Here is a 5,632-nt window from a genome sequence, read left to right on the forward strand (position 1 = left end):
CCGCCCCCTCTCCTTATATAGGGGAGAGGGTGGCTTACACTGCAAGAAACCCTAACGGCATCTTTGACTGGACAAACTACTTTCTGAGCTCTACCGTACAAAGCTACTTTAACAGGCTACTGTACAAAGCTACTTTAATCATAGATGACACCGGGGCCTTCTTTTATCAGGGCTGCTGATGTCCTCCGGCTTCTTTGGACGTCACCTCTCTCTTTGGCGCCAGGGCTCTGAATAAAGTTACTTTGCTTGGCTCATCCTTGTCTTCTTGCTCTGAAGAGAATCTTTGACCAGACCTGCCGACAGGCTCTCCTTTCCGGTATCTTCTATACCGGGTTCCGGCATACCCCTTTGGGGATACCGGCTTAGCCTTGCTCTCCCGGATTCCTACTAGGCTTCCGGCAAGAACATTAAACCGGTATCTTGATGGCTCAAACCATCCGGTTTGGCATGCCTTTGGCATACCGGGGGTCATCCCCCCAACATTAGTCCCCGAAGCTGGTATAGTCTGGAGGACTCTATCCTACGGACCATGCCAGGTTTTCATCTTTTTAAGATACCGGTTTAGTCACTCATTTTTTGAGCTTAGTTCCGGCACCTTTACCTTTGTTCCTTTTCTTTTCTTTGCAAGGCTTGTTCCGGCACCTCTTTTTTCCGGCACCATGTGTCTTTACTCTTTCCTCGGCGAAGTCGAGAATATATTGGGCCCCGCGCCTGTCAGAGACATGCGCACTGTAACTGACACGCCAGTGTCCGCTGTCACATCGTTTCGACTCCCGCGCACGCATTAAATGCACCGCAGCGGATCCCACTATCTCCTCGGGATCCCGCGTGCGCCTCCGTGTGGCCTCTGTTTTCGCGCGTGTATTCCTCCGCCACGTGGCGGCCCAAGGTGCGAACCGTCACGGGCCGTGAGGCGAACCGCCGCGGCCCAGCGGTTCCACGCCCACTTTCTCTCTCTTATATAAACGCAACTGCCCGTTCCCCTTCATCTTCTTCGCATTTTCCTCCTTCGCGCACAGAGCTCCACGCCTTTGCGCCTCCGCCGCTCTCCGTCCGCCGTCGCCCGTTCGAGCTTCGGTGCCCGGCGAACTCACGCCGTGCCGCCGCCGGACTTCACTGTGCGGAGATCTTCGGCAGCAACTTCTTCACGTCTGCCGCATTTGTGCTTCTTCGCAAGCTTCTCCGCCTCGCCGTCGACGGTGCTCGCCGGCGGCTGTAGACCCACTTCTCCGCTAGCAAACTCTCTCCGCAGCGACCGCGCCGCTCAAGGTTGGTACTAATTTCTCTTTACTCGCCGTTCGCTTGCCTTCCAGATCTTGAGCCTTTGGTGTTCTTATTTGCTCCTTTTTCTTTGGTTTTCCTCTTACTCGTAGATCTTCACGCGGGGTTCGAGTCTGGGATTTCTGTTTCTCCACCTACCCTCGCGATGTCCGACGAGGAATCTTCCTCCGCATCATCTTCTTCCCTTTCTCTTAAGCGCCGTAGGCCTTCTCCCGGTGAATCTACGGCGTCAGATCCAATGGAAACCGATTCCGGCAACCAGCAGGAATCCGGTAACCCCCAAGAGTCCGGCGGCAACCTAGAATCCGGTAGCTTTAGCCAAGCTTCCGGTAGCCAAGAGGCCAGCAGCTCCGACCAATCCTCTAGCAGCTCCAGCCAATCTTCCGGCGAGGAGCCTTCCCCACCCACTCGCGGAGCTTGGATGGGCTCCAACGTTACTGAGTTCGAGATTGATTGGTTGTACCGGTCTCGAAGGATTCCGGAAGGAGTTTCCTGTCGGATTCCGGATGACGAGATCGAACCGGATCCGGAAGACGACGAGTTTGTTGTTTTTCTTGCTCACTTCGAGCGTGGCTTCGGCCTTCCTGCCTCTACTTTTTTCCGGGAGTTCCTAGATTTCTATGATCTCCAACCTCACCACCTTCCTGGCAACGCCCTTTTCTATCTTTCTTGTTATGCCACCTTCATGGAGGCCTACATCGGCATTCGTCCCACTTGTGAGACGTTCGCCCGTTTCTTCAACCTGCGGATCAACTCCGTCCAGGGCAAGGAAATCCCCAAGCCCAAGCCGCCCGTGCAGTGCGGCTCCTGCATCGTCGGCTCTCGCCAAGGGAGCCCTTTTCTTAAGCTTGTCGGCCTCGAGTCTTGCCGCATTTGGCAAGGAACTTTCTTTTATGTGAAGAACACCGGCCGCGCTGATCGCATCAATCTTCCTCCATATCGAGCGGGGCCTCCCAGTAGAACCAACTGGAGCTACAACCCAAGGACGGAACACGCCGAAACCAACCGGGTAGTGCGCTTCTTGGCCTCTCTAAAGAAGGAGACCAACATCTGTTCTGACGACCTCATCCGGACTTTCATATCGCGCCGGGTGCTTCCTCTGAAGCGCCGCGCACATAGGATGAGCGAGATGTATGGCCCAGGCGATCCTACCAAGATCACAGGCCGTGCTCTCAGCAAGAAAGACGTTGTTCTCAAGGCTAAGCAGATTTGTCAAACTGCTATGCCTTTTACTTGGGAATGGGGCCTCCTTCCCCTCAGTTCCTCTAACCGTCCGACCCAAGAAGTAAGAGATTGTGCAACTTGGGGTTGTCTTTGCCGGTAAGTTTCTGCTTTTGCTAACCTTCTTTTTTACCTTGTTTCAGGCCAGGGACCGCTTCCCCTCTATCCAGGCAGAGCCGCGAGGACCTCTCCGGAAGCGTGCCTTTGACTCCTTCGACCCGGATCCCTACATTTTTTGGAAGGATCTGAAGATGGGGAAGACCCCGGCTGCACGCCTTGGCCGGGACCCGCCGGAGCCCACCGGAAACCCCGAGGAGCTGGTTGTGCTGGAGGTACTTTCTTTTCCGGCTTCTTTCACTTTGCCACTATCGCTTTCTTGCGAATTGCTTCTTAGCCATATCCAACTCACAGATCCACGAGCGCGTGCCGCCCCTGCGCGCCGATGCCGGTCCTGAGTTTGTGGACAAACTCATGGCCCAGGGCCAGAAGAACAAGCAGCCGGCATCTACTGCCGGCTCCAGCCATGCTCCTCCCTCCAAGCGCTTCCGGACGGAGCCCTTGGGGGAGAAAGAAGTGGGCGTGCGCCGCTACGGGCGCAAAGCGATGCCAACCGCTTCCGGGTAATTTCCTTTTCCGGCTTGCCTCCTTTTTTGCTAAGTTCCTTTTCCGGTTGCTTTTTCTCAACCACTTGTCTTTTCTCTTTTTCTCAGCCCCGCTCTCAAGCTTGGCCCAAGGCCATCGGGCTCTGAGGGATCCGCAAGGACCTCAACCCCTCCTCCTCGTTCAAGCCCGGCACCCTCTGGTGCCGGCAACTCCTCTGCCTCCCTTTCGGGGGGCACAACTAATTCGGGGCGTGCGGCCCCTTCACTGTCAGATCACCGCACGGAGGAGGATCTTTCCTTCCTCCCGGAACACCAAGACACCGGCGCCAGCAACACCGGCGCCGGAGAAGAAGAAGCTGCCGGGCGGGCGGAGCCTTTTGCTCCTCCCGTCCTCGAAAAGACAACTTCCGCGCCGGAATCTTCCGCGCCGGAAGGCTCCAAGACGGGTGACGCTCCTAGCGCTCCCCCTTCTCCACGCACCATCCTCATGCCTCCGCCTGAGGCTCCTCGCGCCCAGCCCTCCAAGGCCGCTCCTGGCGCGCCGCCGGCTAAGACTTCCGGGGCCTCTTCTACCGCGCCGCCGCCCAAGCCCTCCAAGCTCATCAAGGGGAAGGCGACGGCCTCCAGCGCCCCTTCGGGCGGCCAGCAGCCCTTGGTGCTGCACGTCTCCAAGGCTGCCAAAAGCGCCAGCATGAAGGCCACCGGCCTCCTCGGCCGCATTACGGAGTTCCAGCGCCAAGGCCGGGACACAGGGCACCTCTGCCGTATGCCCAAAAGTGGAACGCCGCGGACATCACTCCGGCGACCCGCGGCATGGGCAAAGATCGGCTGCCGGCACCTGATCCTGTCGGGGATCGGTGTTCTGAGGAGCACTTCATGCGGCTCCGGGCTGCCGTAAAAGAGCTTGACAGCGCGTGGTACGATTCCACGAACAATCTGACGGTATGTTCTATTAACTTTCAACCTTTGCCGGTTTCTTTGTTTCCGGTTCTGCTTTATCTTTTCCTTAGTTTCATGCCGGTTTCTCTCTTGTCTATCTTCCCAGTCCCCGAGTTTTGTGGTGAGAGCGCAGCTCTTAGCGCAAAACTTAACTTAAGTTCTTAGCGTGAAACCGGCACTGCCAGTCCCCGAGTTTCGGGTTAAACATCTTCTCCTTAACACATAATTTACTTTAGAAACGCGCAAAACCGGCACTGCCAGTCCCCGAGTTTCGGGTTAAGAACTTTGTTCTTAGCGCAAAAGTTTATCTTAAAAACGCGCAAAACCGGCACTGCCAGTCCCCGAGTTTCGAGTTAAGAACTTTGTTCTTAGCGCAAAACTTTATCTCATTTCTTCTTTTTCTTGAACAGGTCACCGCTGACACTCGGAAGGCCCTCTTCGAGGAGCTTTTATGGGAGCACCGGGAGCTCGCTGAGGCACACGACAAGTGCCAAGGTGAGTTTTTTATTCTACCGGCATCTTTGCTACCGGAAACCTTTTTTCCTTGTGACACTTACAATTTCTGTTCAACAGTGATCCCGGAAGCTTCCATCGATGCTCTCAAGGAGCAGCTCGCCACGGCCCAACGTACTATTTTTTTCCTTTCTCCTTTGAACTTGGTTTCTTTTCAGTTTTACCAGTGTAACCTTGCTAACACTCATTTTTCCGGTTACAGGGGAGAAGGATGAGCTCAGCCGGCAGCACCAGGAGGAGCTGAACGCCCTCAAGACCAGCTACCAGGAGCTCAAGTCTCAGCTGATTCAGCTGGGGCTCGACCACGCCAAGGCCCTCAAAACCGCTGAAGTGGCCGCAGCGGCCAAGTTGGACGAGGCTCTGGAGGATGCTTCCAATGCCACTGTGGTGTTGCGGGCAGAGCTGGAGGAGATGGTCAAGGCCCGGAAGGGCGCCGAGGAGAAGGCCGCGCGGCTGGAGGAGGAGCGTAAGGAGTGCGATCAGCTGATCCTGCAGACCGACACACTCGCCCTCCGTAAGTTGTTTTCTTTTACACTTTGACTACTGCATACGAGCCTTTTTTCCTTCGACCCCATTTTTGTTTCCGCTATCTTTCCGTCCGGTCTCTCTTCTTCCGGATTCTTTTCTCTCCGGTCTCTTTTTCTTCCGGTCTCTTTTTCTTCCGGTCTCTTTTTCTTCCGGTCTCTTTTCCTTAAGCTTTTTCTTTCTTTGCACAGGCCTCTTTCCGGACTCGCAGAGGTATGCCGTCAAGAAGGTCGACGCGCAGCGCAAGGACAAAGGCCAAGCGGATCTTACCGTGCCATGGACGCCCAAGGACCATCTGGTCGCGCTTAACGCGCGGGTGTCCCATATGCGCTGCATAGACCGCAATCTTTCGGACATCCCTGATGTAGCTACCCAGCTATACAGGACTTTATGGCCTGGCGAGGTGGTGCCGGACACCTTCTCCCTCATCAGCGACCGTCTGAAAGGTGCCGGCAAGAGGATCCGCGAGTGGCAGTGCTCTGCTGCCCGCGCTGGCGCGGACTCCGCCCTCCGCGTCGCCTGCTCCTGGTACCCGGAGCTCAATCTGGACG

The 5,632-nt window shown here is 56.0% G+C and overlaps 1 long non-coding RNA gene across 1 annotated transcript; it reads left to right on the forward strand.

Moving 5' to 3' along the window:
* The first annotated feature begins 4,446 nt into the window (after positions 1-4,446).
* Positions 4,447-4,838, forward strand: LOC139831292 (uncharacterized). Its single transcript, XR_011745992.1, has 3 exons — positions 4,447-4,538; positions 4,617-4,670; positions 4,759-4,838. It is a non-coding gene; the product is annotated as an uncharacterized lncRNA (long non-coding RNA).
* The last annotated feature ends 794 nt before the right edge of the window (positions 4,839-5,632 follow it).

Source organism: Lolium perenne, chromosome 5 (assembly GCF_019359855.2).
Source record: "Lolium perenne isolate Kyuss_39 chromosome 5, Kyuss_2.0, whole genome shotgun sequence".
NCBI classification, from domain to species: Eukaryota; Viridiplantae; Streptophyta; class Magnoliopsida; order Poales; family Poaceae; genus Lolium; species Lolium perenne.